The sequence below is a fragment of the Polistes dominula genome, unplaced genomic scaffold (genome assembly GCF_049000335.1).
Source record: "Polistes dominula isolate Pdom_NZ unplaced genomic scaffold, Pdom_raw_medaka contig_32, whole genome shotgun sequence".
Lineage (NCBI taxonomy): Eukaryota > Metazoa > Arthropoda > Insecta > Hymenoptera > Vespidae > Polistes > Polistes dominula.
Window position 1 is genome coordinate 448,426 of NW_028300880.1, and position 25,071 is coordinate 473,496.

General features: G+C 32.2%; 1 long non-coding RNA gene across 1 annotated transcript; it reads right to left on the reverse strand.

Moving 5' to 3' along the window:
• Positions 1 to 17,617: 17,617 nt before the first annotated feature.
• LOC149033540 (uncharacterized) lies at positions 17,618 to 19,153 on the reverse strand. Its single transcript, XR_016177590.1, has 2 exons — positions 18,910 to 19,153; positions 17,618 to 18,491 (listed from the first exon to the last, which is right to left on the reverse strand). It is a non-coding gene; the product is annotated as an uncharacterized LOC149033540 (long non-coding RNA).
• Positions 19,154 to 25,071: the final 5,918 nt, after the last annotated feature.

The window sequence follows — 25,071 nt, forward strand, 5'->3', positions numbered from 1 at the left end:
TTTTTTACAGAAATTTGAAATATCACAGACATAAAAATAAAAAAACTAAATTTTGTAATCTTGTAAATAATCCATCGTTGATATTTTATTTTTCCTTTCTCGGTAAAATGGTTTCCTGAACACATTACATATACAAGGTATCTCAAGTTATTTGATATTTGAAATTTGTTATTGAAATATACAATTTGATAATATTTAACAAAAGTTATATTGAAATAAATTTATAATCAACCTGTATATTTCCTTCTTTTCTCTTGGGAATCGATCGAAAGAAAACTTCGTAAGAAAGGACATCGACGTCGATGAAAGACGTTTAAAGTTTTTGATCTCCTATCGGCAGAAAGGGGAAAGTGGAGATCCTTGCAAAAGGAGTAGAGTCGGCGGGACAAGCAGGCACGCAATGTTGTCGTGCGACAACAAGAAGTAAACAACTGAAAGAAACCAAACCAAGCATAGAACGAACCGATACGGGATTCCTCGCAATCAACATTACTGTGCAACCTATCTCTCTTTTCTACTTTGAACTGCGAGAGAAAGGAATTACTTTTAATTTAACCCTATATCGTCCTTATGTTTATAAACATTCGATTTTGCATGAAATTACAATTTCTTCTTCTTCTTCTTAAAAAAAAAAAAAAAAAAACGTTTGTTAATCAAACATAAAACAACTGTTATAATTAAAAATTCCTAACAGAATTAAAGTATTAACGTACAAGGCTAATTTAAAACAAAATACAAAGAAATAAATTAATAGTTTACAAAATAATTATAATTAATAAAAATATACAGTGTAATTCTCGTTACGATTAAAATATAAAACATAATTATTTCTCAGATCTTGACACGATTAGATACGCTATGAGAATACTGAAAATAAGTAAAAAAAATTAATAAAAAAAAACACGTAAAATAAAAAGAAATGATATTTCTCTCTCTCTCTCTCTCTCTCTCTCTCTCTTGGGAAAAAGAACAATTTCAAAAAGCGATCACGTATCGTGCTCAATGGTAAGATCTTAAAGTTATCCAGATCGAACAAGTATGTAAGAAAAAGTGATCGTTTATCGACTCGTCAAAAATGTTAGTGTATAAAATATATATAATTGTGTATATACACCGAAAGGGGTTTACTCTTCGCGTGGCGCAAGACGATCACGAAGGTTAAGAAGAAAAAAAAAGATAAAACAAAAAGGTAAGCTTTCGCAAGTAACGTGAGTACAAGTATCAAAGTGTTAGTTCGAGAAAAAATCGAGAAGTAAGAGAAACGATCACTGGGTTCCGATGACACCACGACTGAATAAGTAACGACGACGTTGCCATAGTCTTCTTCGCGATACCAACTTCGATACTACTCTTTTTCTTCTCTTTTCACTTGAGAAGTACCCAAGAGAAGACATTCTCGCAATGCCAGAACCCAACGATGACTAAAGTTCCAACATTTTCTTTTTTCCCCCTTTTGCTAACAGACTTCTGCTACTACCAGCTGATACTCAAACCAAAGAAGAAAAAGAAGAAGAAGACAATGATAATGATGACGATGATTTTTTAAATTGAGTATTGTATTTTTTTTTCAATTTGAAGCATCTTCAATTATGTTGAATGGAGTTGGTATATTTTTATTAATATATTTTTTATTTCAAATAAATAAACACTTTCTTTTTTATCTTTATGAATATCAATCGTATTGGGTTTAATCATGCAAATGAAATTAAAGTATTAATATACGATAAACATGATTATGTATTCATATTATTTATCATTATTCGATCGATCCTTCCCACCAATGAGGTTTCAGAAAAGAGATTGACGATGTATCGCGATGACATTGCATTTTGTAAAAAGCAGTTATGCTACATCGTTTTTTCTTTCATCATTTTATATACAAATTTGTCACGTTTTTCAAAGCTCATCCTATTCTACGGTCACGTACCAGTAATACTATTTCCTTTTAAAAGATCTTAGCTACCGAAAGGAAGGGACGATCAACATTCCTTCACTAAGCTTCTAAATGCCTTATTATTTGTTATCGTTAGATTTATTTATCTTACGTGGATAGACGTAAAACAAACAATTCGTTACGTCTCTTACGAATTATTATTATTATTATTTTCCTTTTTAACTTGTAGAATATTTTTCAAGAGTCATGATTCATTGTGATATATAACAAAGACACATTATACATATTTTGTCAAATTTATTCTTACTAATGTTTATTATATTAGTTTTTAATTTGTAGAATATTTTTTAAGAATCATTAATTATTATGATATATGATAAAGATCAAAATTCTTTTCTGATTATTCATTTTGATTTGTAAAATGTTATTTTGACATGTTGTTATGACGTATTTCCGTTTCATGATTTCTAAATCCTGCAGATTTTAAAGAAGTTTTCCCTTAAAAAAAAAAAAAACTGGTCTTCACTCGTTTATATTTTTGGGCGAATGCTCTGTCCTATTGGAGCACGTTACGTGGACCACCCTGTATAAATAGTATAATATTTGTATCACAAAAAAAAGAAACGTTTGATTATTTGTATATAGGCAAAATAAAAAGATCCGATTTAAAATGTGTTTTTAAAGTACTCAACAATTTGTACGAAAATAAAATAACATAAATTAACAACCAAATCCCCTTATAATCATTCATTCCCTATCACACAAATTCTCAAGTAACTTGAACAAAATTTCTCGTACGATATTTAAACCAAATCTATATGATAAAAAAGTTTATACAAAACATATGGACAGGTGATATAAATGGGCCGCGAAAGAAGGGATCTATTTAATGGCGATCCTCGCGATCCAAACTTTTTTTCCACGTACACGGTCTTTGTTACGGAAGGAGGGTGGGTGGGTGTTTTAAGGATAGAGGACGGGGAAAAGGGGTTGGGATGGGGTGGAGTGGGGGGTAGAAAGGTAAAAGAAAGTAGCCCCCAATCCAGTCTGAATTTGGTAGCAACATTGGGTAAGACTTTCGAGCGTGCTCGAATGGAATCTCTCAAAAGAAGCCCGCTATGTGTAACTGTGGAACAGGATTGGAAAGTGGAGGACCGATTTTGTCGTCGACGCTGAAAAATCGTTGATCCTCGTAGATGTTTGCGTCGCTTCGCGGGTGTCGCCTTCCGAGAAAAAAAAAGAACAACTACAAAATGGAGGAGTTGAAAAGTTGCAGTAAAGGAATAAGAAGAAAATAAATAAAAAGAAGGAGAGTTTGAGAAACAACAACTATGAAGAAAAGAGAAGGATAATAAGAAGAAATAAGGTAAGAGAAGTAGCGTTGGGTAGGGGGTAGGAAGGGGGTTGTTGTAAGAGAAGGACACAACTATAAAGAAGAAGAAGAAGAAGAAGAAGAGAAAGATGTGAAGAAGGACAAGAACTTGAGAAGGAGAAGAAGAAGAAGAAGAAGAAGAGGATTGTTTCCTGGTGGCTGTTCTTAGCTCTCTCTCTCTCTCTCTCTCTCTCTGTCTTTTTCTCTGTTCACCATAGTCTTTTTGTTTTCACCATGGTGAAGCCGGTTTGCATAAAGAGGGATGAAGAAAGAGTGAGAGAGAAAAAAAGGAGAAAGAGAGAGAAAGGAAGTTGAGTCTGGGCTGGTTCCTTTCGCTGTTCCTCAAAGAGGACCCACCAGGCACCTGAAAGAGGAGAGTGAGTGAGTGAGTGTGTGAGTAAGAGAGTGAAAAGGAGAGAGAGAAACTTCGAGGACGGTCCAACGTTTGCTTTTCTTCTCTTTTCTTCTTCTTCTACTTCTTCTTCTGATTCTTCTGATTCTTCTGATCCTTCGTTGTGGTATTCGTGATACGAGCTATGGATGTATAACCTTTATGTTCATAATAGTAAACGGGTACGTATGTACGCGTGTGATGTGAGAGAGAAAGAGATAGGAAATCCAGTTATGTTTTTTCTTCGTCTCGTGCGCAAAACAGACGAGGAATCATCGACTATGATTTTGTTTTGATTTTTTTTTCTTGTATATTATGTTTCTTTTCGTTTTGAATTATTTTCTATAGCAACCGTTTAGGAACGTTTTACTTTGTAAAAATAATTATTAATAATAGTCAAAATAAGATTGATAATGATGATATTAATGATGATGAGGATGATGATGAGGATGATGATGATGAAAGTGATACTGAAAAGAGCGACAAAGATGATGAGGATGATGATGATGATGATTACAATAATGCTGGTAATAGTGATAATAAAGATAATGATGATGATATTGATATTGAAAATAAAGGTGAAGGTCATGGAGTGAAATGAAGTATCCATTTTATTTGATTTTATTTTCCTTTCGATTATATTCTCCCCATTAATTTTTCTGTTCAAAGCATTATTCATCGTTATCTGTTTCTATCAATTAACTTAGTACGTAGAAGGATGGTAGAAGGGAGAACGCAATTATGGTAAGGCTTTAATTACTTTACTCTTTTATTTGCTGTCTCAATTTTTGCAACGTTAATGAAAGAAATATCTAACGACTAAATGTACTTAGTTATGGCTCATGCAAACAGTGCTTTTTATCTCAGAAATAAACGATTTTTACAATAAACCATATAATGTAATAATAATAATACATTTGTCTTTTATATAATAATAGGGGTGCCCCGCCATGCGTTGCTATGGCTCACAATCGGCTCAAACTGATACACACGTCTTTAAGTTAACGAAACAACACCACAAGATAGATAACTGTGCGGGCATATAGTGATGGGTCTTATTTAATTAGTTTGGTCGATTAATTTTTACACGTGCACTCAAAGAAAGAGTTCTGCTAGTTCAGCAGCTCCTACCGTGCTACCTCATAAGAGATAGGGTCGCCAATGTCGAAAAAGACTATTGGTCGGCTACCCTCAGTTAATCTTAGCTGGCAGTAATGATTAACGACGCGCTAGCTATCCTGTCCTGAACGCCTCGCCTGTCCTCCTCTCAACATTCGTGAGGTTAAATGGAAAAGCGAGAGCAACATTGAGGAACCTTGCTTACATTCCAAGACTGAGACCTCGACATCAGATAGAAAGAGAAAAACAGAGAGATAGAGAGAAAGAGAATTTGCCTGAAGATAAATAAACCTAAAACAATGGCTAAGAAAGAAAGAGAAAGATAGAAAATCTTCTTCTTGGGCGGAACAACGGACGTTCACGTGCTTTCAAATTTGCATTCGACCCACCCCTTGCGATCCGTTTATAAATCACTCGAAGGCCCTCACCAAGACACATTTTCTCTCTCTCTCTCTCTCTCTGTCTGTCTGTCTGTCTGTCTGTTTCTACCTCTTTTTGTTTTTCTTTTTTCTTTGTGTATGGGTTTGACCATGAAGGCAAGAGGATGTATTCGAAGAGTTAGACGTATCGTCACGAAACGAGAGGACACGTGTCCCTTAGTGGTATAGTCATTGTATTCTCTTGTTGGATCGTGATAGCTTCGATATCCATGTGTTCGATGATCTGGTCTCCATTAGCCGAGACTGAGGCACGACTCGATTTGAAAGCTTGTTTGGTAGGTATTGTTATAAATGAGTGTGAAACATTTGCATCTCTTTTAAATTAGGTACTGGGATTATTCAAACAAATAGAGATTATGATGTATTGTTCAACGATTTTCAAAGTTAATAGGAAATATGATAACGTATGATTAGATAGTTTTAAATGTGTTCTAATCATAGGTTACTGTTTTTTGAAAATGATTGGTTTTTTTTTCAGGGTACAATATGGTACAATAATATTGCAGTAGATAAAGAAGTTAGAAATAGAAAGAGAGATTAAACAAAATAATATTTCTCTTCAAATTAAGAATAAAAAAGTGTTTTTTCTTTTTTTTTTTAAGAGAGAAAACGCATATAAAAAAAAAGAGAGAGAGAGAAGAGTGCATTTATCCAAAGAAAGAAATATATCTTAAAAGAGGCGGGAGGGGTGAAAAGAGTGACTCGAAGAATTTACACCATGGATTTGGTCTCTCATCCGATCCCACAGGACCAAGTGAGGCAAACGTGTATCCTCTTCATCTCCTTGAGGAAGAGAGGACGCAACCCGACCGGTTCAAACGACCGTTCCGACCGCGACGGACGTGTTCGAGCAAATTGTACAAGACAAGCCTGCGTGCTTCGGCAATGAACCCTTCTCCATACGTCTCTCTCTTTCTCTTTCTCTTTCTCTTTCATGTCTTTTTCTTTCCTTCTTTATTTTATTTCTTTCTCTTTTTCGTATACTCCCATTCTTTTTACCTTTGCGTAGGTGCACTTACGTATAAAGTATACGTACTGACTTTCATACCCGATTGAATCTTTTCTCTTCAATCGAAATCCTTTTTTACCATCGACAGTTCAATAACTATTGACGAGTTAAATGATTTTTAACACACTATAGTCCAGAATCAGAATGTGCTTAATTAATACTAAAACTTTGGTCATGCGGGATTAAATTTTTGAACGGGTCAGCAACTTTGAGTATTTAGGATCGATAATAAATCAGACGATTAATTTAAATGGGTACAAAATTTTAACGAAGAATTGATAAATTGGTTAAAAATATGATTAATGCGTTTTGTCAGTAATGAACAGTGTAAAATTTTCTATAAGACATCAATGAATGAGAATGAAAATTTGAAAATTCTGAATTTATTGTCAAATCTGGGTAGATCAACAAAGTTCGACAATTTTATATTGACAACATTGTATGAAAATATCAAGCGAATTACAACAGCAAAATTCACAAACACAATAAACCTATTACGGTTTAAACGATATAATAATTTAATATTCTTTTTCTGGATAGAGAGATGAACAAACTATACAATAGTAGTTCAAACGGCAATTAAGAAAATTGAGGAAATAAATTATCTATTAGATTTACATTAATATCAATATCAATCGGTAAAGCAGGTTACTTTAAAAAAAAGATATGTATTAATATTTACATATACGTAATAAAATTAATAATCCATATTCTATTAGATTGGTTCATAAGTATGTTCTATTCTTTCTAATTAAAAGTACGAAAATACAGTTCAAAGCGTACAGATTTATAGGTTAGTCGAATACATCATATTATATACAATATTATGAATTGAAGGTTAATGTGTCTTCATAGCTCAGGTAGTAGAGCGCTCGCTCGGCAAGCGGAAGGTCCTGGGTTCGAGTCCCAGTCTAGACAACCGAAGCCCAAATTGTTTTAATAGTTTTATCTTTTCTCTTCATATGTTCCGTATTCATAAGTAAGGTCCCTCATTCTTCCTCCCTGTTTTCACCATCTTTGGAAAATCACACACTTGTAAAAGGTACTATGCAAGTGTGTATATTTCAGAGAAGAAATAAAGGAAGTTGTTGTGACATTTATGAATACAACTATGTGGGGAAAGATAACTATTTGAATAATTTGGTCCAAAAGTTGTTCTTAGGTAGCTCAGATGGACAGAGCATTCGCCCGAAATAAAGCGAGTTTGTTGACCATTTTTTTTCCGAGATTGCATTTTTTTAACTAATTGATTTCATAAATTAAATCCCTAAGATAATAGGGGATCACCAGTGCGATTTTAGGAGAAATAGATCGACTAAAGACCAGATCTTTACTATTCGGCACATCTTAGAGAAAAAATAGAAATTTAAGCAGCCAGTACAGTAATTTTATATCGATTTCCAAAAAGCTTACGATTTAATAAAACGGAAGAAAATATTACGTATTATTATACTCGATTCTTATTATTTCTTAATTTATATGAATTTTCCTTGATAAAGTATCATCCTTTACGTTTCAACTTTAAACACAATTTCAATGAGTTATTTATAAATAAGTTTTAAGCATTATATGATTCGTATAAACATGAATTCAAAATGTTTTGTTATTTAAATACAATCATTCACAAATTATTCTTATCACGTATTGTCATTTGATTCTGGTTTTTTTTTTTTTTTTTTTTTTTACATGAATACTGTTCGTTAATTCGTCTGCGCAGGTGCAAGAAGGGACTATGGTTTCTTCGTTAAAGTGTCGGCACATTCATAGTTAAACTTTAAAATATACATGTACATACATATACGAAGACTAATGCCTGCGGCAAAAGGTTCACGGGATTGATTACCATAGTCAATAACGCGTGTGTGTATACCGATGTGAGTTTGGAGAGAGAAAAAGAGAGAGAGAGAGAGAGAGAAAGTGAGAGAGTACGTTAACAGGTCAATGAAATTATACTGTTACAAAGATTGATGTCGATATGATTGATGATTGATGATACGGCTTGTACGAAGGTGGCAAAAAGCCATTTCCACCTGATCAGGGAATTCAATCGAATTTGTACGCGTATCGTTACAATTTGTACGTGTCGTTAAGATTAACATGAAAAGAAATTTCATTTTTTTATAAATAAATACGATATTATATTTTGAATAAGTTTTCTAAAACTAAACATATACAAAAATTATCTTGATTTAGCGTCAAAATTTGTTTTTAAAAAGTCAGACATTTTTATAATCTATACTATTTCATATACATGCTTATATAAGTGTTAATAGGTTGTAAGTTAAAATTTAAAGTCCCTCCAGTGCTCAATCATAAATAATTTTATCCGTGGATCGAGTACGAGCTACTGCTTGTAATTATTTCAAATAATTATTGACAACAGTTATTAACAAACTACAACACATACACCTTGAACCAAATGAGAGTCTTTCTAATTCTTCAATCGATAGTGAAACGATTTATTCGATCAGGACACAGTAGACGTTACGCATATCTTACAATAAGAAGACTCGCACTTGGAATAACTTGGACAACGAGTTATGCCGAAAAGCAATCGGCGCCTTTGTAGGATCCATTCGTGTGTATCGGTTGAGTCATCTACGAGTCATCCCAATAAACCGTTCAAAGTAGTATTAAGTTGTGTTAGTAGAGCAAAAGTATTGAAGAATGAAAAGGGGATTGACTGGATGGTTTGTTAAGGGAGAGAGAGAGAAAGAATTAGGGAGAGGGGGCAAGGTGAAGGGGTGGAAGGGAAGAGTTTGTTCTCGCTTATAGCAATAAAAATAATTACGGTATCCGTCGTCGCTCGATCGTCGTTCAAATCAAAATCTGATAAGGGGACTATAATAAATGCCGCGTTGTAGGGTTTGAGAGTTAAGAAGGGTCTAAGAAGGGAGGTGGAGAGGGGGGAGGAGGAGGAGGAGGAGGAGAATAGGAGGGAACGTGTTCGGTCAGACCAAAGAAACCTTTAGAAAAGAAAGAAAGAAAGAGAGAAATGGTGAACATGTCTTTGGATGAGGGCCACCGGATGATCCAAAACGATCGTATAAACGAAGACCGCAGTGGCAGGAACGGAATTCGTCGTATTCTGGGCCCTAATGATTCCCAGGGCTTTGGGGACCTACCGAGTACAAACCGTGATGATATCAAGTCTCTTGGACAACTACGAAGACGAGGAGCAGTCTTCTGTCCTTGGCTACCGTCTATCTTATAGGATTTTTTATTTTATTTTTTGTTTCTTTTTCTTTTTTTATATAAAAAGAAAAAGGTTATTTGAAGACAACGTTGCTTGGAATTTTATTAAGAAGATTTTTAATGTTATTGATTTAATAATTACTTAGAACGTTTTTTTTATTCGAAGACATATATTAGAAATTTACTTGTTAAATATCTTGCAAATATAAAACACACAACCCTTATTTAAAACAAATCTGCATCCTCTCAAAAGAGATATCCATCAAAAATTACCCTTACAAATTAACCCAAAATTTCTTTATTAATACAATAAACGTATAATTCAAAAAAAAAAAAAAAAGAAAAGAAAAGAAAAGAAAATAAAAGAGAATAAGCCTTGTTAGCTTTTCGATTTTTTCGCACGATACGTACGATAAAGAAATTCGGGGTTGAATGAATCTAAGTGATCGATCTAAGATCTCTTAGTAAAACCTTGACGCCCTTAAGCGGTAGTACAAAGACGTTAAGGCTGTAATACTGGTGTGAGCCCTGCTGGGAGGGTAAGGGGCGTTCCATTTTAACACCTACCAAGAGGTGTTGGCATCGTGTCGCACGCTCAACATTTCCCCCTCTATTTCCCCCTCTCTCGTTTCTTCTCCCACCCTTTTTCTCTTTCTCTTTTTCTCCTTGTCTCATTGAACGAACGGTTCTTAACGCAACTGGGTTTGTGTACGGGGGGCACTTCCTTTTCACGGCCGCGTGTGAATGCGGCTCTAAAAGCATTTTAGGGCCAGGAGGCAGCTCGATCTCACTGTATTGTCCTACGGTGGTCCCCGAGACCCAACATCTCTCTTTTTCTCTTCGTCTTCTTCTTCTTCTTCTTCTTCTTCTTCTTCTCATGAACAGAGGGGGATGAATGTCCGAGTTCGAATGAATGGCGGAGTGATGTTTGTTTTGAGTACAGGTTCTCGCCTTTTGTCTCAGCAGGAGCCGCCACAGTCGTTTTTCCTAACAGCCCTTTTTTGTTTTTTATTTCTTATGTTTCTTGTGTTTCTTCATAAACCCATTAATAGTATTATTTATGATCACATGAAATAAGTAAAATTCATACATACATTATTCTCTTTTGTAAACATCGAAATATTATTTTATTAGAAAATGTAATATCTATAAGATTTGAATATTATTTTTCAAATACTTTATTGATGTATAATATAAAGTTATACAATAACCAAGTGAACAGAAACCATTTCAACAGAAACAAAAATAAGAACAACAGGACAGAAACAGGAATATCTTAAGAAAGAATCTTAATCCAAAGAAGTAACACATTTTGCTTAAAGCGCTTTTCATAGAAACGTAGAACGATATTCTCTTGGTGGTATTAGACATTCGTATCTTTCAAATCCACACCATGACAGCTTTTACGTCGGATGAATGAAGTTTATGAGATACGGTATATAACCGTTGGCAATGCTTTCGTTAACGTTAAAATGTTATTCGTGAAAGGATTTATGGAAGGATCATCAAAGAAGGATCACCTAAGAGAAAGAGAAAGAGAGAGAGAGAGAGAGAGGGGAAAAATAGAAGATGAGGTGAGTCTCTCTTTGTATGGGAAAATATAGAAAATAAGACTAATACGAACGTGTCTTATTAAGCATACGGATAGAGATCCATTATAATATCATAATAGCTCGGAGATTACGATGCGAATCTTCTACGATCATCGAACCAATCTCCGTTCTTCCACTCTTTCTTTCTTTTTCTTTTTTCTCATTTTCTGTCTGTCTGTCTCTCTCTCTCTCTCTCTCTCTCTCTCTTATTCACTGCAACTCATTTTCTTATGCGAATAACAAGCCAGGCGAGAAAATCGTTCTCTGTTCTTTCATCTTCAAAGTATCTGTGGACTGCGACCAATGATCATTTTAAATCACCCCGTTGAAGAAGTTAAGAAAAACGATGAAAAACCCCATCTTGTTTTAACTTTTAGTTGAAATGAAAGAATGGAAAGGAAAGAAAAGGAGGTACGAATGAAAGATAAACAGTAGCCAGGTAAGCACGAAATTTCTTTGGAGTTGAGGATGCAAATAAAATGAAAAAAAAAAAAAATGAAAAAGAAGAAACAACGGAACAGAGTGGTTACTTGTAACATAAAAATGTTGGGTATTACAATTTTTAATATATATATACGTGAAGACTGGACCTAATAACTCATTTTTATACTTAATATGTTTGAAACAAAATAAAATAACTGTATAAACGAATAAATTTATTTATAAATCAAAAAACAATGGAGGAATTTTTTGTAGTATATTCGAATGCTAATAAATGCAGAACCGTCCCTGCAGGATAGTACAATGTTCGAACATTCAAACAAAATTAGAGACCTGGTGTGAATGAAGATAAAATAAAAGTGAGAATGGAATGGAATGGAACAGCTCAAACTTCAGAAATTTTACGATCTTCATCTTATTTTCTTGTTTTTTCTTCTTCATCTTGATTCTGTGTATCTGACTGTGCCTAAAATCCAACCTTTTTCTACCAAGTGTATCGTTGAATCTTTCCTCGATAGGATTGCTGTAGCGTGACAGTGGCGCCGTCATGCTTCTGATTTTCGTCATTTTCTTTTTCTTTTTTGTTCCTCCCTTTCCTTCCCTTCCCTTCTTCACTCCCTTTCTCACCTTATCTTCAACACGCCCCTTTCCCCCTTCCCCACTTGTTTCACCTTTCTCAACCGAGACAAATACAAAAGATTCTTGAGCAAGAACAAGGAGCATGTCTAATGTCTCTATCGAAGTAAGGAATCTCTTTCTTGGTTGTTCCTGCATCGAAATCATTCGACGTTTGTTCCTTGATGAAATGTTACGAAGAAAGGATTTAATAAGAATGATAAGAAAAAAAGAATAAAAAAATTACTAAACAAAAACGTCGAATTCTTTTAATTTTCTCATTTCTTTCAGATCCATTCGTTTTTTTCTTGTTCCTTTTTTTTTAAATATCTTATTTAAGATTTGTAATTATCTTTTTAATCGATACATTAATTGCACATTTTAACAATTTTTTCTTCACCAGATTTAATGATATAAAAATAAATACACATTTTTATTAATTTATTTAGTTCTATTATTTATTATTTTAATATAGACATTATTTATTAAAAATATGTGTATCATTATTATTTGAAAAAAAATATATATATATATATACAAAAGTAAATATTTATGATGGTCAATTTAAACGTTAGAATAAGATTGTAAAATTATTGCAAATAAATATGTCATAAATTTGTTATTATCTTTCATAATAACATTCGTTATTTATTAAAAAAAAAAAAATTATTCAAGATCAAACCAGCGGTGGTTTGTTTTATAATGAATTGTAGAAGATCAAAAAAGAAAAAAAGGATACTTTATGCTCTTGTTGGTTCATGCAAGCTCATTAGCTGGATCGCGTTAATTGCTTACTCGTACTTTCGTGCGATCTCGAATAATTACGACGTTCAATCGAAACAGTCCTTAATAACCTTATCGGGAAAGAAACGAGAGCACTTAAAAGCACTTACAGCATAAGTGCAAAGGAAGAGTTGAAAGTGAAGGTCATTGGAAGAGATACAAACCTTAGGTATACTTACATATTCGTTGGTATTCATTTGCATTCAATTACGTTTTCATTTTGACAAATAAAATACTTCCGATTGGCAAATCTTTTGAAACAATATTCGAAAATAGCTTTTTTTTTTTTAAACAAAATTGATGAATGAGATATAATGATAAATAAAATGTATGAATAAGATTTGAATATACAAGATGATTAGATCAGTTGGATAAGAGAAAGAGAGAGATGAATATTTTATTTAAGGTAAATAATTATTTTTTCATATTATATATTGTAGATATGATTATGTTATGTATGATAAAAAAATAATACACGTTAATTAATTAACCCTTTCGCTGCGGAGCGCCTAAAAATGAAATGCCCTTTCAGCAGCAATAGTAGGTTGTTTGTACGGACGACGCGAGACGTTCGTAAATCAAATTCACGGCGCCACAAGGCGCTGTTCGTAGCGAAAGGTTTAAATAATAGACTTTTCTTCTTCGTGAAGTGCACATTAGTGCAGCGGATAATTGAAAAACAAATTTTTAAAATCAATGACCAAAAAAGAACTTACCTAACGCAGTTAGGATATTTCCTACGATCTGCATAACAATTGAAAAGGAGGTAATACTTTATCATAGAAAAAAGGCTAATTATTATTATTTATTAGAATTAGGGTTAAGAAAAAAGGAATAAGTGACCTAATAAATAGCAAGGAAAAGAATTGTATGGCCAAGAAATGGCGGTGTGACGTGAAGTCGAGAGAAGGTAAAAGAGGTCCACGGTAAATTACCGGTGTACGTTGAAGAATCCGAGCGCGGTGAGGGTAATTCCTTCGGGCGGCCAAGCTGGTGGTATCGGTGGGTCGCATCTCCATGACAAATACTGGCAGGACCTCGCGTGGACGCAGATCCTATCTGCGCTTTATCCCAGCAGATAAATGGACCCGCGTATAATGCCGCTCCTTTCTTTTTCTTCCTTTTCTCTATCTCTCTCTATCTCTCTCTCGCTGTTTTTCTCTTATACGCAAACGTACACGTGCGTACGCGTGTGTTGTGAGAAGCCCGCACAATTCGACATATATATTGACTGTACTATCGTTGAGAGATACGTTTTGAGATTCTAACTTTTTATTATCATCGATTTATCAGCAAGGATTAAAAATATCTTCGTAAAAATTATATTTTTGTTTTCTTTCTTTTCCTTATTAATTGTTTTAAAATTATTTTTATTATTTTTATAATTCTTATGATTACTTTATTGCCGTTGAACGTTCATTTGAATGAACGTTCGTTCGAATATAGAATGAATCACGTGTGTGTACACGTTAATGTTAATTTTTTTATACAATGATTATTTTCAAAGAAAATATAAATAACTGATATATGTTAATATAAATAGAAAGTGTACACTAAATAAATTACAAATTATGTAATATCTCATACTAAAAAAAAAAAACCAAATTTACATCACTTTCAAAATAAACGATCCATTTATTGAATAATTTTTCCTTGTTACAGTGTTTAGATATAAAACATTAAAAATATTGGCATGTATTTGTGAAACATCCTGTATACCTACTAATAAAATATTACATATAGAGATCCCTTAGGTTCGATAATTGTCGTTTACAAATGGCACAGTAATTAAGATACCTACATCAGTGTCTAGAAGGGATCGTTGTTCGGAGTTCAGCAATCTAAAGTTGTAGCTCGCGAAGTGGCTCGCGCCAGTGAAAAAGATTCAGATACGATCGAAAGAACTTCCCTACCATCGAACTTGTCTCCCTCTAAATTCGAACCGATCCTTCGAACCGATTTAACACCGTTGATCGCTTTTAATTAAATCCGCCTTCTTTTCGAAGTTTCCTTTGGCTCCTTATCACTTTCGATTAATACGAAATGTTGTCTTATCGTTCTAAATTAACACGTTCTTCGTAAAAAATCTACCAATTTATTGAATTATTATTTTCATTCATTCATTCTTAATTATTATAACAAAATTGTTAAACATTTTGTATGATTTTACAATTGACTACAAAATTAGGTGCCCCTGGTCACGCGTTTCTATGGTTTTGTTATAAAATACTTTGATTTAATATAACATAATATTAAACTTTTTAATGCAGTCGAATTATTATTCATTCATAATTTCAGAGAATTGAAATATTGTACAAACTAACATAAATATATATATTGTATTATGTATTATGATAGATCACTTATTCTAGAAACAAATTTGAATATCTAAAACTACAAACTACTATAGTTATGCATCCTAGAAGAAGCTGTTCACGTACCAATTAGTATTTATAAGTGAAGTAGAACGAACTGGTTTTACTTCGTTGGAAACTTTCAATCTTGCTCTTTTTTCTGTCTCTTTCTCTCTTTTTTATTTAAAAAAAAAAAAAAATCGAAGAAAACACCTGAACAACGTGGTTACTGTACTGTAGAATGCAACTTCTCCTTAACAAACTTCACACCTTATTTATCTACGTCTCTTCCTTTTATATTATTTTTCTGTTCTTTTTTTTTAGACTTCTTATTTCTCTTTTTCTTGTTAATTTTTACATTCGTTTTTTGTTTGTTTTATAAAGTGTCGATACATCGCACTTGTTGCATACAACGAGGAACCCACTTACATATATGGCGTACCACTACCACAACCATGAAAACTTATTCACAGTAGAAATCGTCGTTCACCACCTTCACAGGATCGATCCTTTGTACTTTTGCTTGTCCTTTTGAAAATACAGTGTATGGAAATTGTCGGTATATCAGTAAACGCAATACCTAGAGGTTTATACTTCGTTTCTTCCGCACTTTACGCAACCACAAACCGTCCACCGGCAAACAGATATCGATTTACGATTCGTGTCAAGTTAACGAGCAACATCCAACATCTTATCAATAGGAAAAATAATACACGCTTTCAATTTTATTCGATTATTCGAGAAAAAGATAAAAGAAAAGTGTATGTTTTGTTAAATAAATTTATTTTTTTATTTTTATTTTATATATACTTATATTTTTTTTTTTGTATAATTGAGTCGCTTATTTGGAAAGTGGCCTTACTCCATTTTTGTTCGAATATAGTTGGTCTGAATATTTTTGAAAGTTTCATTACACATATTAAATATTCATCCTATAAAATACATGATACATACAATACATTTAACTAATTAGATGCGTAGTTCTCATTACAAACTGTGTCTCCAAAATATTTTGCCGAATCAACAAGATGACTAGTATACTCGTGAAACGCAAAATATTTATTTAGCTGTAATAATATTGAATTATTTTTAATCGAATGACTATTTTATTTTTTCACAGAACTAATTTTTGTATTATTATCAGTATATATTTATTTACCTAATTTAAGCATATAATTTATGAGACCAATCAGTTAGCAAAACGTATTTCTCGAAAAAAAAAATGGTCAACAAACTCGCTTTATTTTCGGGCGAATTGCTCTGTCCATCTGAGCTACCTAAGAACAACTTTTGGACCAAATTATTCAAATAGTTATCTTTCCCAACATAGTTAGTATTCATAAATGTCACAACAACTTCCTTTATTTCTTCTCTGAAATATACACCTTGCATAGTATCTTTTACAAGTGTGTGATTTTCCAAAGATGGTGAAAACAGGGAGGAAGAATGAGGGACCTTACTTATGAATACGAAACATATGAAGAGATAAGATAAAACTATTAAAACAATTTGGGCTTCGGTTGTCTAGACTGGGATTCGAACCCAGGACCTTCCGCTTGCCGAGCGAGTGCTCTACTACCTGAGCTATGAAGACACATTAACCTTCAATTCATAATATTGTATATAATATGATGTATTCGACTAACCTATAAATCTGTACGCTTTGAACTGTATTTTCGTACTTTTAATTAGAAAGTATAGAACATACTTGTGAACCAATATAATAGAATATGTGCATTATTTATTTTATTACGTACAATACAATGTTAATATATACTTTTTTTTCTAAAGTAGCCTTTATTACTACCGAGTGATATGAATGTGAATCTGTTTTTTATTATTATAATACATCTATATACTTAATTTAAGCATTAAATTTATGAAATTAATTAGTTAGAAAAATGTAATTTCTAAAAAAAAAAAAAAATAGTCAACAAACTCGCTTTATTTTCGGGCGAATGCTCTGTCCATCTGAGCTACCTAAGAACAACTTTTGGACCAAATTATTCAAATAGTTATCTTTCCCAACATAGTTAGTACTCATAAATGTCACAACAACTTCCTTTATTTCTTCTCTGAAATATACAACACTTGCATAGTACCTTTTACAAGTGTGTGATTTTCCAAAGATGGTGAAACAGGGAGGAAGAGTGAGGGACCTTACTTATGAGCACGTAACATATGAGAGAGAAAGTTAAAACAATTAAAACAATTTGGGCTTCGGTTGTCTAGACTGGGATTCGAACCCAGGACCTTCCGCTTGCCGAGCGAGTGCTCTACTACCTGAGCTATGAAGACACATTAACCTTCAATTCATAATATTGTATATAATATGATGTATTCGACTAACTTATAAATCTTTCAGGTCAAAATAATCAGCCCAATTAATTGAGACAAATTTATTGAGAATAATTAATTGAGAATAATTCTTTAATTTTAATACTTTACTTTTAGCTTGGTTTTAATTTGAAATAAAATCCTAAACAAATAGTGTACAATTTCAGTTTTTCTTATTAATTTCATAACTTAATGGTACATATACCTAGTAGACATAACAATATTTAACATTTGTAATCTCGAACAAACTCGGACAGATAAAAAATTAAATTATGTAAATTTATCAATAGAAATTAAAACGTAATGGTGAATAAGTATAGTAATAATTGTTCCCATTGCTATATCAAATACCAGAGTCATTCCAAGGAATCTTTAAAGATGGCAAAGAACATTACACATTCTGCTATTTCCATACAACCAGCTAATGCAGCTGATGCTAAAAGCTGTTATTCTGAATATGCGTATAATAGTAAGTGGAAATTCCTAGTACTGTTTAAGTAAATGTACTTGTCCGAGTCCTATGCATAATATGAATAACTCATTCCCAAAATAAAATACGAATCGTTTGATGATTCGTTCGATGATTCGTTCGACGATTCCTTCGACGATTCCTTCGACGATACGGCGAGTCATAATATATCTTGCATAATATTAGAATAATAATAATAAAAATATAATCGAGAAAATAATACAATAATATTGATAATAAAATATTACTAATAATTATAGACGAATAATTGTAAGAAGATAAGAATAAATATAAATTAAAAATAATTAAATTAATATACCAATAAGAATGAAGTAATAATAATAAGAATGTTATCAAAATAATACTTATATCCCTATACATGATAATATGTTAACTGTAGATATTACAATTATGATGATTACAGTAGTGCAGTTGATATTGGGTAGAACGAAGCATAAAATCAAATGATATCACAGTCACCTGTAAGCACATAATTAGATTCAAATAATGTTATTCTAAATCAGTTTAGAGTGGTTTAGAAATTTATAGGTATTTTTAACGATTATTAATAATAATAATAATAATAAAAGCAATTATATAGGATTAGACAAAATTCTTTAAGTGATCCTGAGATTCTCAGAGGATTATAAGAATCTATGTTTGTTCAACTTTTTTTTGAAACTTTTAAAGTCAGTTCAACAATTTTACAAGTTAAATTTAAAGTTCAATAAATTAAGAGATAAAAAGTGACTAAATTAGAATATAATTGAATAATTCTTGGATATATGGAAAATATTTTTGATCTAACCTATAAAATAATAAAAATAATAATTGCAATACTAATATATAACAGTGTCTGCGATAATTAATATTATTTATTTAATTTGCTTATACTCACAAAATGTATTTATTTATTAACGAAATGCACAGTAAATAACAATTCTAATATTGCACGTCAAATATTGGTTAGGAGAACACGTAGTTTTGAGATTAGCTTTTTACTTGTTGGTTTTATATTAGATTGTATTGAATATCGTTCTCAGCAGCTGAACTAACCGCTTTTAAACTATTGCTCGTGACGGAAATAAGTTTATCGCTTTTAATATCACCTATCTTATATTATCTTTATGACTAATAACCAACATCACGCAATATCGACAACTTGATTATTCTTGCTACAAATGATATCATTTTTGTGATAGTAATATTCATACTAAGTTTATAGGATACGTCATTTTGATGCATTTCAAGATTCATGAAAAAAAAAAAATAATAATAATTTCACAATAGAGTGATGGTAATTTTTATTGTTATAAAAGAATTCGAAAAAATTTGTCCCATTCTATATAATAATAATAAAATAATAATAATAACAACAATATAACAATGATAATAGTATTGGTATTTATATGAAGGAATTTGAAATGGAACGTAACACGCGCGTTTCCATAAGAATCAAACGGGGGTTCGTCCATTCCCAAGATATTATCCAAACTAGAGTTTAACTATAAAGGAGCACACGTGCGTTTAGAAGTGAACATTTTGAAGGCACTCGATAGGCCGTTAAAGAACATTAGAGTGCAGCTGCGACGGGAAACTCGCATTTTGCTAGCGAGATCGTTTGCTGGGACGCGTTTCTACTTGAACGTTGTGAATTGTATATATATATATATATGTAAGTAGTATCGAATAGAAGGAGAGAAAATAAAAAGAGAAGAATGAAGAGTGAGAAAGGAGTAGAAAAAGAATAAATAAGATGAAAAACAAGAAGAAGAAAGAAAGCTTACGAATAAGCGTGAGGGGGTAAAAGGGAAAATGTATGCGCTGTGGTAGACATTTAACGTGGCACCAGCATAAATTTGTACATCGCCAATACACAAATACTTCTATGTATATATATACATTGAAATGCATACGTACACTATACTATCTTCTTCTCTTTCTATCTTTTTCTTTCTTATTATATTTCTATCTTTCTTTCTCTATAACCCTAGACCATCGAGCATCCTTCCTTTTTCTCCCGTTTGTCACGCGCTTATGTATATATGTATGTACATCCTATTTCCACCCCGCGGGATACCACTGCTGCGAGAAACCTATAGGAAGGAACGTTTCCCTGGAGCGTAACTTGTACGCGATCGTGTAAAAGACGAACACAGTCTTCGTGTATGAGAGGAAAAAGGAGGGAACAGAATTCTTCGTTTATATTCTATGAACCATACATACATGGTTAGCTCTTTCTCTCTTTCTCTCTTTCTTTCTATCTTTCTCTTTCTTTTTCTATCTTTTTCTCTCTATCTCACTCCTTTTTAGATTAGATAATTTAAAATGTTGCAATTTATTCTAAATGCTGATTTAATGTATGTGAAGAATAGTATTTGTTTAAATTTGTGTTTATTAAACATAAATATCATTTTTTTTTATAGTGATCGCTACAAATTAAAATTCATTGATGTAACAATTTTTAAAACCAAGGAATTGATTTCAAATACTATCGATTTAAAACATTACCTAACCAAATGAATAAATAATTTATGAACTTAATCATACGATTGTAACACGAAAAGATCGATCTGAAAAAGAACCCATACGTTAAAACCAATTTACATTTGGTTAAGCGCAAGATTCGTTTCACATAGTGTATAAATACTACGCGGTAAATTGATTTACGTTCTTTTAACCCTTGTGTTTTATATCTTTAGTTTCTTAATTTATCTCATCCATTGCTTAGCAGGGTGTTCGATGTGGTGAGAAGGAAGAAAACGATGTAACGTAAAAAAAAAAAAAATAAAAAAATAAATAAATAATAAAAATAAAATGAAAAATAAAAAGAATGCTCCCTCCCTCCAAGCCTATCTCAAAATAAAATGAGAAGAAAAAAAAAGCCAGAAAAAAAATAAAAGAAAATCAGTGCGAGTAGAGAGGGCGCAGAAAAACGTGGACGAGAGGGGGTAAGAGGTAAGAGCAACAACGGTGGCGATAAAATTTATGAAACGAACTTAAAACCTCGAAAGATGTTTATCAAGCCACCTCCTTTTCCTTCCTCATCCTCCTACTCTCCTCTTCCCTTTTCTTCTCATCCTCCAGTTCCTCTTTCTCTCTTCTTCTTCAACTCATCCTTTTCCTTTACTCTCTCTCTCTCTCTCTCTCTCTCTTTCGTTTTCGTTTTGGTTTTCTTCTTATTTTGTCTTTCTCGTTCTCTCGTTCTTTCGTATTGCAATAAAACGAGAACACGGAACGTGTAACTTCCCGACAGCCGTATGTATCTTGGAAGTACTCGACTCGGCAAAACTACGCTTGGAAAACGTCAGAGACGAGATTTAGAGGCCGCGACGGCGGACAATGCACGACACCTGCAACCACCTCGAGAGAAGGAAGAAGGAAACGAAAAGAGAGAGAAAGAGAGAATGAGATGGTGGTGGAGGAGGAGGAGGAGGAGGAGGAGAGAAACTGGATGAGGTAAGAAAAAAAAAAAGGAAGAAAGGGAGTGAGTGTATGTTGAATAAAGAGAGGAATAAAGATAGAAAGAGGGAGAAACTCATCTCTCTGCAAGTGTACAATGGCGTGGTGGTTCACCTATTGGTGTGTTGCAAACCGTGCTGTAGAATGGAAACTGGTAGCGCAGCGGTGCAAACTTAAGAGACGTCTTAAAAGGTCCTTAACGTACGTATCAAGGGAATAAATAGTGTCCTTTTAACTTGCTATTCGATAGAATATATATTTAACGAAGATTCTAGTATGATATTTAATTTTTATTTTTCTTAACATTGGTTTCTTACAGAATTTTTATTATTCTATTTCCTGTAAAGTTATTTCTAAGAAATTATTTTAGAAGGATATTTTTTTATTGGGTCTATGGTTTTGGTATTAGTACTAACCCTGACGCAACCCTGACGCTTTTGGTATTCGATGGAATATATGCAGTGTCCCATATAACTCTTTTTACGATTTTTCAAGTACTGGTGATAACCTGACAAAAAATTACTTTAAATAAAAGTTGATCTGTTTTTTACTGACTATACATTGTAATAAAAAAAAGTTGGAAAAAATTGTGTTTTTAATGTTTCTTCAAGCTACTTTTATTTTTGTTTGTTTTAGGAACCCTATGGTCTGCATTTTTTTCTGAAGACTGGTACTGGGGAACCAGTAGAAAAAAATATCTGACTAACGAGTAATGATATTTTTTTAATTTTCTGTTTTGTTTTTCTTTCGTACAGATAAATTTATTCTTATATTATTTTTTCTGCTCAACGAGATATCTACATTTTCTTTCATCGGAATGTCGAGCACGTCGAGTCGTTAGTTAGTTACATTTGGTTGAGCGCGTGACAAACTCGCTGATAAGTATCGTCTAAGGAGCATTCGAGCATACGATTGGCAAAAAGGTACGATGAAAAAGCAAACAACTTGGCAACTTGCTACTAGGCGTTGTTCGCGTGACGGTTCACGAAATGCCTCTGTTACCAAACATAATAATAATGCAAATTAGAATTTAGATTGCTGATTAAATATCGATTTTGTATTTAATGTAATAAATTGATACATTGATTTATTTACAAACTGGTGGTTAAATAAATGGATTTGTTTTTTACAGAAATAATTTGGAACATTACTTTTGTTACAGACAAACGTTTCTGTATTCATTGCCAATGTATTAAAATTTCACCATATAACATAACCATGAAGGGATAATGGAAAAAGAAATTTGGTTAGCATGGTGAGAGTTCTTCTGCTAACGTCATTAATAACTGCAGGTGTACAACCGTTGAGGACAACTAATTATAAGAAACAAAATAACACTAACGCAGAAAAATTCAAGAAGATAGAACGTTAATTGGCAACCACAGTCAAAAGGAAAAAAAAACTATTTCTTACACACATACAAACAATTCTTTTTTTTTTTTAATTATATTTTCTACGTATGTATAATAAAACTTTAGGAGAAACTTTAATAATATCATCAATCATATGAATAATTATTTCATAAAAAAACAAAGAAATGAACTGACGATTAAAAAAACGTGTGTCAATCATTGAAAAAAAAAAAAGAATATTATCTCCTCGTAAATAAATAAATGAACAAATAAATAATAAATATATTATAAAATATAAGAAAAATTACGAAAAATCTGTGACTGATGTTAATCAGGGTAACAATAATAAAAAAAAAAAAAAATAAGAACCAACCTGAAAAGAAAAAAAAAAGATGAAAATTGAAAATCAGTTAACCGAAGGATATACTCCAATCATGTAATGTAATACCCCCACCCTTCCCCCCACCACATTGTACATCGAAACGCGCGATCTCATAATTCGCCGAAACAAGGGGGAGATAGCGCGAGCCTGCAGCGTGTCGACCAGTGGAAAATCAATTACCCTGCTGGCGGCCAAATTCGATGTCCCTTTTTTTTTCTCCCCCAGTATCTTCTTCTTTTTCGATTGCTTTTGAAAGGAGGAAGAATTGGATAAAGAAGGAGGAAGAGGAAGAGGATCGGTAGTTCGGGACCCCTGCTGGACGAAACTCAACGTGAGACGAGTATCTCTCGAAGGTCAAAGAAAGAAAAAACGAAGAAGATAGAGATACAGATAATAAGAGTAAGAATAAGAGAGAGAGAGAGAGAAGAAAAATTGAAAAATATATATATATACAGTTGTTTACAAAAGTTATCGAATTATCTATTTGATTTTATCATTGCATATAATTGGATTTATTTTATTCATGAAATTCGTGTGTTTCTTTATATAATTTCATATATTTTATGCAATTTCGTATATTAAGTACAATATTCTCGTTTATTTCATTAAGTTGCATATTTTACATTTAATTACATATTTTTCATTCATTTATTTCATATATTTAATATAGTTTTATATATTTCCAATTATATTATATAATATAAATAAAAAAAAAGAAAGAAAGAGAGAGAAAGAAGAGCGTCACAAATCGGAAGGTTTTTTATCGAGATATTAATTGGACAACCAATTATATCTTAGGCGAAGGGGCATAAATTCATAGCCTTTAAGCTCACGCAGTTAAAACGAACCAATTACCAGAACGGGTGGCCACTGCCGATCGTTACGTACACTTTCTTCTTCTAAGGTTCTACCTTCGAAAAGAACAACCACGAATATTTATCCCTTCGAGGGTCCATACGCCAAATTGTCGAACAAAAACTTTCGAAGGTATGAAAGAATACGATTGGTTCCGCGGTTATAAAAGTTCGACACTACTTTTCGAACGACCATTGTCCATTTAGTAATTTTTTAAGAATTGCATTTCTTATTGGTGATTTTACTGTTATAATTTTTAATAATTTATTTAGAATGAAAAAAAATATACTTTATCTTATATAAAGTTTGGTGGGGGAAAAGTTAGTAGAATCTAGAAATGTATTTTACACGTAAACGTAATTGTTAAAAATTGAAATGTTTTTATTCTATTTTTATTCGTTTTCAAGTTATAAAAGTAGTAACTAAATTCTTCACATACTTTGTACTAATTATTAAATTGGTTCTAATAAAGGTTTAATTAATTGAATTATTGATTGTTACATTTCGATTTTTACTTTGTATATCTTTCCTTTAAAACAGCTTCACAAATAATCGTCTAATGATGTACAATTAAAAGATCTTAGAAAACAATTAATAGTATCGTCTGAATAATTTTTTCATTTTTATTTACAAAACATAATAATTTTTGATACGGAACAATATGTTTTCAAAATATTTTTATAACGTTATAAATTGAAAATAAATAAAACACGCACGAAAAGAAAAAAAATTTCTGTAAAATAAAATACAAAATAAATAAGTAATAAAAAAAATACAACATGTTTATAATAAAGAAATTTTATTGTTATAGTTCGGTTGACTATACAATAACATTTCACAGCATGAAATCTACTTATGTGCTTTATGTTTGTACTTAAGTGAAAAATTATGACCTAAAGGTGTCTCTCATTTTACTGAAACCTAAATCAGTAGCGTTTTATGGTCGTACATAAAATCAAGTAAAGGATGCTATTCGACTAGATGTATTTGGTATTATACCGATGTTAAA